Genomic DNA, 14891 nt, shown 5'->3' with positions numbered 1-14891 from the left:
AAGCCACAGACACCTGAGATGTGCTGGTGGGCGAGGCTGCAGTGAGTATAGCGAGAGGCTGGAGACGTCTCCAGGGATGTCTCCTCTGGGTGCGGATTGAGCAGCAGTGACTCAGGTGCGATCTTGCCCGAGAACACCTCCTTGGTGTTTGCCTCCAAGATTTTGATGCTCTCAGCAAAGCCACCCTTGCCAAAAAAGCAGCCTGCCTGTAGTGCCGCCGGCAGGTTTACTAGGACCTCCAAGATCTCTGCAGAGTGGCTGCTGGGACTCCGGGAGCCACAGCTCCAGGGAGGCTTTCCCAGGGTTGGCTAGTGCCTGTGCCATCAGCTATTACTCTTTAAAATAACATTTCATTTGAATAAAGATTTACCTTCCCATGGAATTACAGATGCTTTATTCTGTATGTGAAGCACAAGTTTAGGAAGTTATTTTAGAACCAGAGTGGTGGGAATCCACCAGTGGTAGACCAGGATCCTGTAGCTCAGGCTGTCTTGGTAGCTCTCCAAGTAACTTTTCTCTCCCACACACCAGTCCCCTCAGTGTATAGGCATTCTCTGAAACTGGTGGTGGTGGCATTCTCTCCCCTTCTTTGGGGCCTCACTGTCACATGATGGATGTCTGCAAACACTGTTCTACCCCAGTTTCCAGCTGTAGGGCCATGTATTCAATGGCATAGTGACTAAAGGGCTGTTCAGAGAACCCTGACCAAGATTAATTTACCTAAAGTTGGAACAGAAGGACATAGTCAAGTTTAAAATCAAATGCTTTCTGTGGTGGCAGAAGGGAGTGCCTTTGACGGTTTGCAAATGCAGAGAGGCAAGGATTCTCCAAAAGTTCAGAAAATCGTATGAGATCTGAGGAAAGGATTCAAGAATCCACCACCACGTATTGAATCATATAGGAGCCGAGCACTTTATGCGTATGCTTTTTGTTTGTTTTTGAGACAAGGTCTTGCTGTGTTGCCCAGGCTGGAGTGCAGTGGCACAATCATGGCTCACTGCAGCCTCGACCTCCTGGGCTCAGGCAGTCCTCCCACCTCAGCCTCCCTAGTAGCTGGGACTGCAGGTGCACACCACCACACCTGGTAAAAACAAAACCAAACACAACTATAGAGACATGTCTCTGTTGCCCAGACTAGTCTCAAACTCCTGGGCTCAAGTGATCCTCCCGCCACAGCCTCCCAAAGTGTTGAGATTACAGGCATAAGCCACTGCGCTAGGGCTTATGTGTGTACTTAATTTAACCCTCATCCTTTAAGGTAGATATTAGTACCCCTATTTTTTTAAAAAAATTATTTATTTATTTTTAAGGCAGAGTCTTGCTCTGTCGCCCAAGCTGGAGTGCAGTGGTGCGATCTCAGCTCACTGCAACCTCCGCCTCCCAGGTTCAAGCGATTCTCTGCCTCAGCCTCCTGAGTTGCTGGGATTGTAGTCATGCGCTACCACACTCAGCTAAGTTTTTATATTTTTGGTAGAGCCAGGGTTTCACCCATGTTGACCAGGCTGGTCTGAAACTTCTGACCTCAAGTGATCCGGCTGCCTCGGCCTCCCCAAGTGCTGGGATTACAGGCGCGAGCCACCCTGCCTGGCTAGTACCCCTATTTTTGTAATGAAGAAGCTGAGGTACAAAGAGGTAAACAACCTGCTCAAAATTACGAAGTAGAAGCCTGAGGTGGGGTATGGTAATTTGTGATTCTACATTTATCCACCATATTAAGTCAACTGTGTTAAATCATGTTGAAGGAAGATGATGCGCTGCGATCTGTAATATTGGTGCAGTTCAGCATTACCGTGGTGCAGTGTCAAGTTCCAAAAGACACAAAACTGTCTGATCGGCCTGTAGCGCATCACCGCCCACCAGCAGTACCTGAAGACGCTTTCAGTCCCCTGCTAGTGCCGTACGGAGTCCGGGCTGGTCTATTTACATTGAAAACAAACTGATCCTAGCATCTAAGTCACCCAGACATCTTTTAGGCGGCAAGCTTTTCAGACAGTTTAACACATTTATTCTTGTTTTTTTCAAAAAGAGCAAACACGTGGCGTTACAAAGGTCCTCCGTTTCGCACGTACCGGTGTCCCGGCAGCGCGCTGCGCGTCGGGAGGCCCAGTCAGTCGTCCCGTGGGGCCGGGGGTCAGGAGGTCGGGCAGGCGGGATTTGGGGTTTCGCGTGTTCCGGACCGGACACTTCGCCATCTTAACGAGCTACCGCCCGGGTTAAGGGGCACCCAGGGCAGGTGCTCGGCCGGGGGTGGGGTGTCCGAGCCGCCGGTGCCTGGATGTGGACCCCTGCAGGAAGGGTCCGCGCGGGAAGCGAGCTCTCCACGAGTCCATGACAGCAGGCCCGCGGGGGCAGGGAGCCTGCGCCAGGCAGTCTTTCTAGATCCTGGCCCAGCTCGGCCGCTTTCGCGCCCGTGCTCCTTTTCGGGGATCCTAGAGCGACGCGCAGAGCGGACGAAGGGTTCCCCCAGCGCGTTCTCGCCGCCTGGCAGCTCGCTGGCCACGCCCCTCCGCTTCCACCCTGCCACCGGCGCCCCCTCCGCAAATGTCGCGAGACCTTCGTCCATCCTCCCGGCGTGGTCCCGCGGCCCACGGCGTCCAGAGCGCGCACGCAAGCCCCGGGAGCGCGGGACACACAGGGCACGCTGGGTCGGTGGAGCTGAGGCTCCCAGCTGTGGGCCTCCCTGGCCCGGTCGCCCAGTCTCGCGAGAGTTGGGAGTAAACAGCCCCGAATGGAGTGCCCAGGCGTGTTCGCCGCGGAGGCGCCGTTATCCCGGGCCCGCCGGCCCTGAGCTCCCGGCGGCGCAGGTACGTCAGCCGCCCGCGCGCGGCCTCCCCGACCCGCTCCGCCTAGCGGCGGCGGCCCGCTCGCTCAGGTGTGCCGGTTGCGTCCGAGGCCCCGAGGCGAGGGCTGCGGGGGCCGGGCCGGGTCGGGGGAGGTGGGCGCGGGGCCTCCGGCGCTTGTTTGGACACAGCGTACCTGTACCGCGGCCCTGCGGGGGTCTGCACGCTCCGGCAGCTTGTTCCGTTGCCTGGTTTTTTTTACGTGAAATGAGCATTCACCGAGCCAAACAATACGCCCTGCTCTGGCCCGGAGCCTCCAGACAGACTCATTTCTAGGTGCGCTTCCGGGGCAGTGCTGGCGTCAGGTTTAAAAGACGTCGATTCTTTGCCTTATCTCGGTCTGTGCATATTGCGCTGCTGGTTTTTGGAAATGCAGGGATTCTGTTCGGCGAACTCTCAGAACCAGATTGCCTTTTAAACCTGTAGCTTCTTAAAAATCTTGCCTCGCCTTGGCATGATTGCGCTACCTAAGACCGTTGTGGATCGTCAGTATTTTTATTAAGATGTTTACCTTTCATATTGGGTTGAGCCCCTGAGAATCTTGGCCTATTTGTCTACACAAATTAAGTTATTAGATTCTGATTGACACTTCGAAATTACGTGGAGTGGAATAAGACCTGCGTTGAATTCTGGAGACTCATCCTTTAGTCTGAACTGTGTAGGTAAACCCTCCTAACGTCAAGGTCTCCGATTGTATGTCTGCGAAAAGGAGGGCTTGCAGAAGAGAAGTAATTCCTCTCATTTTTTTTTTCAATCTGGAGAATCCGCTTTTATTATTTATACTTATTTTTTAATGTAAGAGCTTCATTGAAGTAGAATTTACATACCATAAAATCCACCTGTTTTAAGTGTACTATTCAGTGGTTTTTAGTAAATTTACAGCAGCACAGCCACCACCAAATCCACTTTTAGAACATTTCCGTTACCCCAAGACCTCTGATGCCCAGTTGTAGTCAATGCCCATTTCCAAGCCCCGCCACAGGCAACCTTTCATCTACTTTGTCTTTCTAGATTTGCCTTTAATGACTATTTCGTATATTCAGATGGAAACATATGATATGCGGCCTTTTGTGTCAGGCTTCTTTCACTTAGCATGTTTTCACAGTTCATCCATGTTGTAGCATGAATCAGGATTTCATTCCTTTTATGACCAAATAATATTCAGTTGTATGGCTATACCACATTTTGTTTAAGCATTTATGCAGAACACTTTTGACAAATAAAAGTTTATTTTATGCTCTAATGTGTGATGCGGATGACAGCAAAACTGTTGACTGAGAATGGGAGCTGGGACCTGACCCAGACACGTGTCAAACGACTGCACTCCCCAGGCACCCCGTATAATCAAGAGTTGGTCCTTTCTATATAAAAAGGGAAAATTCCAATGCAGAGCTTGCGGAACCTTTGAAGCACCTAGGGAAGAAGTGGGAGCTCTTCTAGTCAGGAGGTTAACAAGAGCTAGGAAGGCTGGGCCGGGCGCGGTGGCTCACGCCTGTAATCCCACCATTTGGGAGGCCGAGGCGGGCGGATCACAAGGTCAGGTGTTCAAGACCAGCCTGGCCAACGTGGTGAAACCCTGTCTCTACTGAAAATACAAAAATTAGCTGGGCGCAATGGCAGGCGCCTGTAATCCCAGCTACTCGGGAGGCTGAGGCAGGAGAATCGCTTGAACCCAGGCGGCAGAGGTTGTAGTGAGCCAAGATCACGCCGCTGCATTCCAGCCTGGGCGACAGAGTGAGACTGTGTCTCAAAAAAAAAACAAAAAAAACAAACAAACTTGGAAGACTGAAGGCTAAGGTGAACTGTACATTGCTGCCATCAGTGCTGCGGAATTCTGCTCGAGGAAACGCTTTATTTATTTATTTTTATTTTTTTGAGACAGAGTCTCGCTCTGTCGCCCAGGCTGGAGTGCAGTGGTGGATCTCGGCTCACTGCAACTTCTGCCTCCCGGGTTCAAGCGATTCTCCTGCCTCAGCCTCCCGAGTAGCCGGGACTGCAGGTGCCCGCCACCACACCCGGCTAATTTTTGTGTTTTTAGTAGAGACGGGTTTTTACCATGTTGGTCAGGCTGGTTTCAGACGCCTTGACCTCGTGATCCGCCCGCGTCGGCCTCCCAAAGTGCTGGGATTACAGGCGTGAGCTACCGCGCCCAGCTGAGGAAACGCATTTTAAAGTAAAATAAGGAAGTTAGAAGTTTGGAGGTGCCCTATGTGTGGCCAGCTAATACTGGATGACTAAGGGGTAAGAATAAAAGGAGACGAGTGATGTGTGTGAAATAGTAGGCAGTGAAGACACCACAGACCAAGGTTTCTCACTCTTGACTGTAGTGTTACATTGGGATGAATTATTTTTCTTTTTAATACAAGACCACCTGATGGATAGAGTGTGCCAGAATAAATGGTTGCATCGGATGTAAGAATACACCAGAATACACCTTTGTCGACCGGGCGTGATGGCTCACGCCTGTAATCCCAGCACTTTGGGAGGCCGAGGCGGGCAGATCCCGAGGTCAGGAGATTGAGACCATCCTGGCTAACACAGTGAAACCCCGTCTCTAAAATACAAAAAATTAGCCAGGCGTGGTGGCACGCGCCTGTAGTCCCAACTACTTGGGAGGCTGAGGCAGGAGAATCGCTTGAACCCCGGAGACAGAGGTTGCAGTGAGCTGAGATCGCGCCATTGCACTCCACCCTGGCGGCAGAGCGAGACTCCGTCTCAAAAAAAAAAAAAAAAAAAAAAGAGAAGACACCTTTGTTTTACCATAGTTTGGTCTGGCATGACTTAATTGTTAGCCTGTTAAACAATGGTAATACAGCCAAGTATGCAATTAGTTCTGAAGGTGGTAGTTTTTCAGCCGACTTTTAATTGGACTGGATAGTAACCTTTCGTGGTCTAAACACAATTCAGTCTCCTTTGGAGCTATTTTAGTAAACTAGTTTATTACAAAGCAAGGCATAGCTGCATAATTAGATGATTGTCGGGTGATACAAGTCATTTTCACTCACCTAAATTATGTTCTAATTATTTTTAAAGAGATAATTTCAGATGTATTTTAGTTATGCCCAGAATTATAATCTTTGTGATATTCTTTTATTGTGAAAATTGTAAGTGGGAGACTCCAAGAGCTGCAAAGAATGCTAGCCACCAGCTAGGCCAGTTGCTTGCGCAAGTAATACATTTCTTCTACTGAGTCTCCCTTCTACTCAAATCCCATTAAATACTATTTTCTATTTCTATAATTTGAACGGTGTCTTTTTCAGTTAGTACTTGATGTCAAAAATTTTTAATTATACGTGTATTAGAGGTGTAATCATTCTCATGAAAAATCCATAGGTACGGGAATACCATCTTTTAACGTTATGCCTTTATATGGAAAGATAACCAGGTCTTCTGCGTAAAGAATTTATAGAAATTAAATCTAGTTAACATTTAGTGGATCCAGTAACAGCCCTAAGTAGGCTCTCTAAGTTAAGTGATATTACAAATGATAATAAGCCTTTCAGAATGAACTAGCCAAAAGTTTAATATTTTCAAAGGCTATCTTTTCCTTAGGCTGGAAAGTAGCTGTAGACAGATCTTTGAGAACAATTTGTAGGGGGTAGATCCCTTTTAAGCTCTAGTATATATACAAATAAAATTAAATCTAGCATATATATTTTAATTTTTGTGCCACTGTCTTACCAGAAAGTATGATTTATTCTTTTTTTTTTTTTTTTTTTTTGAGATGGCATCTCGCTGTGTCTCCCAGGCTGGAGTGCAGTGGCTTGATCTCAGCTCACTGCAACCTCTTGTCTCCCAGGTTCAAGCGATTCTCCCACCTCAACCTCTTGAGTAGCTGGGATTACAGGTGTGTGCCACCACACCCAGCTAATTTTTGTATTTTTAGTAGAGATGGGGATTCACTATGTTGGCCAGGCTGGTCTTGAACTCCTGACCTCAGGTGATCTGCCCGCCTCGGCCTCCCACAGTGCTGGGGTTATAGCTGTGAGCCACCGAGCCCGGCCTATTCTTTTTTTGGTTTTTTTTTTGAGACCGAGTCTCGCTCTGTTGCCCAGGCTGGAGTGCAGTGGCGTGATCTCAGCTCCCTGCAAGCTCCGCCTCCCAGATTCACGCCGTTCTCCTGTCTCAGCCTCCTGAGTATCTGGGACTACAGGAGCCCAGCACCACGCCCAGCTAATTTTTTTGCATTTTTTAGTGGAGACGGGGTTTCAGTGTGTTAGCCAGGATGGTCTCGATCTCCTGACCTCATGATCCGCCCGCCTCGGCCTCCCAAAGTGCCGGGATTACAGGAGTGAACCAATTTATTTGAAAAGTTTTTAAAAATACTAAAATATGTTTTATCTAAGTATAAAAGTAACATATGCTCCCTATAAACAAATAAATTAAAGCAGAAATTAACTATCTGTAATCATACAATTGAAAGGTAGAACCACTGTAACCATTTTGGTATGTGTCTTTCAGTGGGTTTTTTTTGTTGTCATTGTTTCCATTTGAGACAGAGTCTCCATTGCCCAGGCTGGAATGCAGTGGCTTTATCTCCGCCCACTGCAACCTCCACCTCCTTGGTTCAAGCGATTCTCCTGCCTCAGCCTCCTGAGTAGCTGGGATTACAGGCATGTGTCACCATGCTCAGCTAATTTTTTGTATTTTTAGTAGAGACAGGGTTTTGCTATGTTGGCCAGGCTGGTCTTGAACTCCTGGCCTCAAGTGATCCGCCTGCCTTGGCTTCCCAAAGTGCTGGGATTACAGGAATGAGCCACCGCACCCAGCTGCATTTTTTTTTTTTTTTTTTTTTTTGCTCATAGACACATTTTAAAATTGAAATGTAAAAATTGGGATTATATGGTGCATGAAATGTTTTACTTAACATTTCATTAGCATTTCCCCATATTTCTATTGTAACAAGTGACCACAAACAGTGGCCTAGAACAACATGAATTTACTGTCTCACAGTTCTGGATATCAGAAGTCCAGAATCCGTCTCACTGAGCTCAAGTCAAAGTTTCAGCAGGGTTGTCTCCTTCTGGAGGCTCTGTGGAGAGAATCAGTTTCCTTTTGTTTTTCAGTTTCTACAGGCCACCTGCGTTCCTTGGCTCCTGACTTCTTCCTCAAATTATCTCAACCTCTTGATTGCTTTCTTTTTTCTTTTTTTTTTTTTTTGAGATGGAGTCTCTCTCTGTCACCCAGGCTGGAGTGCAGTGGCACAGTCTTGGCTCACTGCAACCTCTGCCTCCTGGGTTCAAGTGATTCTCCTGCCTCAGCCTTCGGGGTAGCTAGGATTACAGGCACCCACCACCATACCTAGCTAATTTTTGTATTTTTTGTAGAGACGGGGTTTCACCATGTTGGCCAGGCTGGTCTCGAACGCCTGACCTCAGGTGATCTGCCCACCTTGGCCTCCCACAGTGCTTGGATTACAGGCGTGAGCCACTGTGCCCAGCCAGCCTGTTGCTTTCATCGTCACATCTATTACTACCTGTTGTCATCTCCTGCCTCTCTCTTATAGAGACCCTTGTAATGACACCTGGCCCACCTGGATCATCGAGGATACTGTCTCAGTGCCTTCATTTAGTCACAGCTGCAAAGTCCCTTTGGCCTATATGCTTTTGTGTATAAAGTAACATTCCCAGGTTCTAGGAATTAGGATGTGGGCATCTTTGTGGGGATCATTGTTCAGCCTACTGCAGGAGGAGCATTTGAAATTGCTGCATGGCATTCTGTGGTGTGCACGAACCATAATTATTTAGCCAGTCTCCTTGTTTATGCACATTCAGATGGTCTCCAGCTTTTCCTGCTCATAATCTTGCAGTGTGTATCTTTGGACATAAAGCCTTATGTGCTTCCAGATTCATACTTCTTGGATTGAATCCCTAGGGGAGATTTTAGAAAAGCAGGCGACCTGCCTCTGAAGAGTGTGGCCTCTGGAGCCAGGCTGACCACCTGAGTTCTCAGCCCAGCTGTTCTACTTGCTGGTGTTGTGGCCCCAGGCAAGTTGCTTAGCTACTCTGGGTCTCAGTTCTCATCTGAAAGTGGGGGTAGTAACGGGTTGTTGGGAGGATTAAATGAGTTAATATTTGCAGACTACTTAGAATGGCACCTGCTACATCGTAAATGCTCAGTGAGTGTTTTTCTTATTTTGGATTTGTTAGACGAAAAGTTTTTAATGTTCATTTTTAAGCGTTTTAATACATATGTGAAAATTGCCATTCTAAAAGGTGGTTTTTTTTAAAATATTCACCAGCAACGTATGAGAGTACTTTTTTATTGGATTTGTTAACTTAATAAACATAATTTTTATTCTAGAGGGGGTGCCTCAGTTTTTTCTGTCAAAATGTTACTTGATTTGTTTAATGTCAATCATAGAAACACAGGTTAATGTTAGCAGAAATTTACCATGAATCTTTTCAGGAATTCTGTCAATTTCCTAGAATGAGATATGCTTTTGGTTTCCTTTTAACTAGCTCAGTCCCATCTTTGGATGTCCTTCTACGTAACAATTGATGAGTGTAAATCTATCTGACATGGCGTGTGGTCTGGTTATGTATGCAGTGATCAGCACTGACTGAATCTGAGTAAGAGGCTTAGAATGTGCCTGTCACCACATATAAAATAGCCCAGCCTCATGCGTCCTTGGCAGGTGAGGCTAAATAAAGAACTTATTTTTTCTGCCTGTTTTGGAAACAGGCTGAACCTAACAGGAAGGTTGCACCAACAGTATGAAACCATTTTTTCTCTAAAGCATTTGAGAGTAAATTGCAGACCTGATACTCCATTATCCCCCGGTGTTTTAGTGGGTGTATCTTCCAAACAAGGACCTTCTTACATAATCACAGCACAGTTGTCAAAATCAGGAAATTAGTCTTGATACATCACTACCATCTGATCCACGGGCAGGCTTACTTGGGTTTTGCCAGTTGTCCCTGAGTGCCTGTTACAGCAGATGGATCCAGTTTGGATTCATGAGTTGCATTGACTCTGGAGTCTCCTTCAATCTGGGGCAGTAGCTCAGTCATTCTTGCCTTTCATTACCTTGGTGCTTAGGAAAATTCTAGGCCAGTTGATTCTGTAGAATGTCCCTCAATTTGGGTTGGTCTGATGTTTCTCATGATTTGATTTCAGGTTGTGCATCTTTGTCAGGAACCTCCCAGAAGTGATGCCGGCTCTTCTCAGTGCATCTGCTCTTGTAGACCTGGCTCCATGTGTCCCATTACTGCTTCCCTTGGACAACTTGGTGGAGCTTCTCCACTGTAAAATGACTTTTCCCTTTGAAAAGAGATATTTTGTTGGCAGTTAGGCATTTTGAGATGATGTAAATATCTCATTCTTTTTCAAACTTCATGTCATTGTGGACTCCTGTTTTCCTGTTTTATTCCACGGGTTGGGATCTGTTATTATTTATTGTGATGCTCAGATTGTCCCGGATTTTGTTAGTGGGGGCCCCTCCAAACTGGCTTCCGTGTTCCTTGGACACTTCCCCATCATTCTGTGAGCCTTTCCTCATTGAGTGACACTGTTCCAAGCCCATCTTGTTCTTACCGTACCCAGACTGGAACTAGCTCTTTGTCCAAAGAGCCTAGCTTCTTTTAGTGGAGAGTGATATTTAGAACCAACTGTGGGCACTAGGTGGGCTCCTTGCTGTTGGGATTTCACTGCTGCCACACCCTTTTGGAGATAGCTGGGAAATGTGTGTAGCACATACACGTGCACTTAGATTTCTTTCTTTCTACATCTGTTAGTCTATGTATTGAAAACCTTAAATTCAGACCAGCATTTATCATTTTGTTCTGATACTGAATGGTTCATTTATTTTTTCTCTTTCATATTTCTAACTTTCTTCTCTGACAGTAAGAAAGCCGCATCCCATTATATGTAAAATATTTATTTGATCAAACAGTTTTACCTTCACTGCTATCACCCCACTGCCTGCCTGGTGCCTTCTTCACTTGCCAGGCTCTGACCCCCTCACCTGGTGCCTCTCCCTTCACATACCTTCCTCACTCCGCTCAGACTCTTAAGACCCTGTAGTGGGCTTCTGCCATTCTCCCATGAACACCTGCCTTCTTGTCTTCAGCAGAATTCTTCAGGAAGGGAAGAAGAAAAGGCAGAGTTAGCACTCTTTAGAAAGTGCTTTTCTTGGGCTGGGCACAGTGGCTCACGCCTGTAATCCCAGCACTTTGGGAGGCTGAGGCAGGTGCTGGATCACCTGAGGTCAGGAGTTCGAGACCAGCCTGGCCAGCATGGCAAAATCCTGTCTCTACTAAAAATACAAAAATTAGCTGGGTGTGGTGGTGTGTGCCTGTAATTCCAGCTACTCAGGAGGCTGAGGCAGGAGAATCGCTTCAACTGGGAGTTGGAGGTTGCAGTGAGCAGAGGTCGTGCCATTGCACTCCAGCCTGGGCAGCAAAGTGAGACTCCATCTAAAAAGAAGAAAACAGTGCTTTTCCTTAGGTTTTGTGTCTGTATCTGTGTGTGCATGCTCTGTCTGCCTGTCCTGCTGCTGCTTGTCTGCTTACCTCTCAGTGGTGAGCCCATCTTGGGAAGTGTGCCCATCGGGTTTGCATTGTATAGTGAGAACCAGGAGGGACCATTCGTCACAGCTGAATAGATGTATTAGACCCTGGAAAGTGCAGTCTGTGCTTGCAAAGCCTCACTGACTTGTCTAGTGAGTCCGTGGGGACAAGATCTCTTTAGGCCCAGGCCGGACATAGTGGCTCATGCCTATAATCCCAACACTCTGAGAGGCTGAGGCAGGAGGATATCTTGAGCCTGGGAGTTTGAGACCAGCCTGGGCAACATGGTGAGACCCCCATCTCTACAAAAAAAAAAAAAAAAAAAAAATTAGCTGGACATAGTGGCGCTATTGTAGTCCGTGCAACTTGGTAGGCTGAGATAGGAGGATCACTTGAGCCTCAGAGGTTGAGGCTGCAGTGAACCGTGATTGTGCCACTGTCCTCCAGCCTGGGTGACCAAGCGGGACCCTGTCTCAAAAAAAAAATAGGCCCAGGAGTTCGGGGGTTGGTAATAAGCTCAGCCTTGGGGACCCCAGTCCCTCTGCCATCATTTACTGGTCTCTTGCCCCCGTTATGGCATTTTTGTTTTCCTGAAAGGAAATTTATATTTTGAAACCACCTTATTCTAGGATTGGGAAACTATAGAAACCTCAGGATCTGTTGCCATATTTTTTGAGCCATAAATCCTTTGAAATAGTCTTGATAGAGCCTGGATTTTAGCTCACCTTTTAGGAACGCAAGCAAGTCCGCGAGATCCAAACACAGCAAGGGGGTGTGTCCTTGTCCCTGTCATTTCCAGCCTCATCATTCATCCCCATGGGATTTTTACACTTGAAGGCACCTTCCTTCCAGCCACTGGTGGCTTGGTGACTAGAGCAGGTGGGCTGGAGTTGACAGGCTTGGTAAGGTACAGTCTGGCGGCCAGGCTTACCCGCTCAGTAGTGTGGCCCTTTTCTGGAAGGGGCCAGTTACTAAGCTAGTGGTCTCTGTCTCTTCAGCTTGCCCACCTTCCTTTTGCACATTATTTCCCACTGATTTTGGTTTCCTTCTGACTTTCCTGTGCTCTCTGTCTTTTGCCATCTCTGAAAGAAAAGGTACTGGATTGCCCGGGATTCTGCCGTAAGCCGTGCCCTTGACCCTGAGGCTCATCCTAAATTGAACATGCTCAGAGCTCAGCTCCTGCTGGTGTCTCCCAAGTCAGCTTTCCTGCTGTCTTCCCCATCTCAACTAGGGGCAAGCGCCACTGGTCCAGTCGGGCAACCAGCCTTGGTGTTGCCTTGAATCCTCACTTGTGTGCCCCCACATCTGGTGGACAGCACATCTGTCACTTCTGCCTTCGTATCTGTAATGTCATCGCCTCTTAACACCTCCCCTGCCCGCCCTGGTCCAAGCCAGCATCTTCTCTCCCTTGGCTGTTGTACAGAAGTCCTCCAGATGCTCCCTGCCTCAGCCTGTGCCCCCTTCCACACCGAAGCCAGAGCGATCTGGCTAAAACACAAGCCACACATGCTCAGGACTGCCTCATGCTTTCTTTTCCCAGTCAGAATCAAAGCTGAAGTCCTTTCTGTGACCTGCAGGCCTTCTCTGGGCTGTCTCCCGGTTTCCTCAGATTTCATCTTTGGCTTTCCCTTGCTTCCCGCTGGCCTCTTTGCCTTTCTTTCCTCACCCACACCAGGAATGGTCCTTGCCCCAGGGCCTTTTCACTTGCTTTCCCGCTGCCTGGATCCTTTTCCCCAGACCCTTGGCCAGCTTCCTGAATCCTTCAGGCCTTCACTGAAAAGACCCCTTCTCAGCAGCTGCTGTAGGTAGTGCTGTAGCAGAAAGCCAGCCCTCTCCTGACTTGTCATATTCCTTTTCTTTGTGTTTTCTTATTTATTTATTATTATTATTTTGAGATGGAGTTTTGCTCTTGTTGCCCAGGCTGGAGTGTAGTGGCACGATCTCAGCTCACTGCAACCTCTGCCTCCTGGGTTCAAGTGATTCTTCTGCCTGAGCCTACTGAGTAGCTGGAGCTACAGGCGCCTGTCGCCACGCACGACTAATTTTTTTGTTTTTAGTAGAGGTGGGGTTTCACCATTTTGGCCAGGATGGTCTCGAACTCCTGGCCTCAGGTGATCCACCCGCCTTGGCCTCCCAAAGTGGTGAGATTACAGGTGTGACCCGTCATGCCCAGCTGTTTTCTCTCCTTCCCAAATGTAGTTTTTATCACCAGCTAAATACTATATGTTTTACTTGTCTTAGTTACGGTCTGTCTCCCTGCACTGGAAGGTAAGCTCCGTGAGGTCAGAGATTTCTATGGTATTTTGTTCATTACTCTATCCCTACTCCTAGAACAGTGCCTGGCTTTTAGTAGTTTCTCACTAGATGAGTTGAATGGGTGAACACAGGAGCTCAGCAGTCTCGTCCTTGGGCTGTGTTTTATCTCTGTGCTGTTCACTGCCATTGGATGGAAGAGGTCCGTATTTCCGGTTGTTGGCTGGGGTGTACCTGCATGAGGTCCTCTCCTCCCCCCTCGTCTTTCAGCCTCGCTAGACGGACACCTCCTTGCCTCCCTCCTCAGGCTGGGCAGTGCTGATCCTTGTGCACATCTGTGTCTTCCTGTGGTTCCAGCGTTGCCACGCTTGGGATGCTCTGCTCCTCCCTCCCTCGCGCCCATCTTTCAGTGCTACTGAGCTCAGATTCTTCCAGAGCTGCTGCAGTGCCCCCACCCCAGCAGAAGCCGCCTCTTCACAGCCCGGAGAGAACTGTGTGTCTGTGGCCTGGATGCCTGCCTCTCCTTTCACATTTTCATTTCCTGCATTTTGTTTAGTTGTCCTTAAATTTAACTAGATCACACTTGGAAGGTTGTGCCCTGACTAGCTAATAGTCCATGTTTGTTCTGTAGTACCTGATAGTATCTTTAACTTGGTAAGTATTCTAAAATTGCTTGATCTAATGAATGAGTTAAGGTAAAATGTCTTATGATAATAATTGCCTTCTCTGTTTTCCACAAACCCCACATTTATTATTATTTTTAATTTGGGGGAGAACTGATTACCTTAGAGAGTTTTTTTCATTTATTTATTATTTTTTTTTTTTTGAGACAGAGTCTCGCTGTCACCCTGGCGGGACTGCTGCAGTGTCCCAATCTCAGCTCACTGCAACCTCTGCCTCCTGGGTTCAAACGATTATCCTGCCTCACCCTCCCGAGTAGTTGGGATTACAGGCATGCACCACAATGCCCAACTAATTTTTGTATTTTTTTTTTTTTGGTTGGTTGGTTTGTTTTTAGTAGATATGGGGTTTCACCATGTTGGCCAGGCTGGTCTCCAACTCCTGGCCTCTAGTGATCCGCCCGCCTCAGCCTCCTAAAGTGGAATCACACCCAGGATTACAGGTGTGAGCCACCGCGCCTGGCCTTTTTTTCATTTGAAAACCGCCAAACCCTTTCTTTCCATTTCTTTTAAAGGCAAGTACCTGCCTAAGTTGTAAGAGAACATCAGCCATCTGTTCTGCATGGGCTGTGTTAAAATTTCTTACCTAAGAGTCTTTACCTTTGAGT

General features: G+C 47.6%; 1 protein-coding gene across 1 annotated transcript in view; it reads left to right on the top strand.

The window, feature by feature from the left end:
• Positions 1-2113: 2113 nt before the first annotated feature.
• Positions 2114-14891, top strand: part of MBTPS1 (membrane bound transcription factor peptidase, site 1) — a 63543-nt gene continuing 50765 nt past the window's right edge. The window contains exon 1 of the mRNA XM_003315210.7: positions 2114-2804. The gene's annotated coding sequence lies outside the window, so the exon portion shown is untranslated. The remainder of the gene's footprint in view (positions 2805-14891) is intronic.

The sequence above is a fragment of the Pan troglodytes genome, chromosome 18 (genome assembly GCF_028858775.2).
Source record: "Pan troglodytes isolate AG18354 chromosome 18, NHGRI_mPanTro3-v2.0_pri, whole genome shotgun sequence".
NCBI classification, from domain to species: domain Eukaryota; kingdom Metazoa; phylum Chordata; class Mammalia; order Primates; family Hominidae; genus Pan; species Pan troglodytes.
This window is presented reverse-complemented; position numbering and strand designations above follow the sequence as displayed.